Here is a 544-nt window from a genome sequence, read left to right as displayed (position 1 = left end):
TACATGTCTGGAGTGATATTCTGACATCATGTAACTGTGAAGTGCTGCCTTGTGAACCCTTCTTGGCCATTTAGGGGGTCGTTAAGTGGGGTTAACTATACCCTATTAGTATAATTTGTCCTATTGATTGGACTTCTTGACAGGCTTTGTCTGTTTTAAGGCCCCCTATATTGGACATTAAACTAATGTCGGTTGAACCCACTAATATCAGTGAGTTCACCTGACGGTCTGATGTGTGTGGGGGCCGGCCGACTGATTGTCCTGGGAGACTTCGATCTTGCATGTCCGATTGCATTGCATTCCTGGAGATAAGTCGGCAGCTTTCTCATAGAGAACACAGGAGCACTTGGCCGTCGAGTGTTCTTGTGTATGGGAGGGTCGGCTGAGGTGGCTATTAGCCAAGCGGTCGGCCGAAGCATCATTCAGCCAACAGCCATCTCATGAGTGTGGCCAGCTTTAGAAAACCCATTTTCATATACACTTCTAAGAAATACTTATTTAATAGAGGAAGACTCTCCTTGCCCGGACCCTCATGTAGAGGAGA

Source organism: Phyllobates terribilis, unplaced genomic scaffold (assembly GCF_046119375.1).
Source record: "Phyllobates terribilis strain yellow unplaced genomic scaffold, ASM4611937v1 Scaffold_7__3_contigs__length_470593459, whole genome shotgun sequence".
Lineage (NCBI taxonomy): Eukaryota > Metazoa > Chordata > Amphibia > Anura > Dendrobatidae > Phyllobates > Phyllobates terribilis.
Note: the sequence above shows the minus strand (reverse complement) of the source record.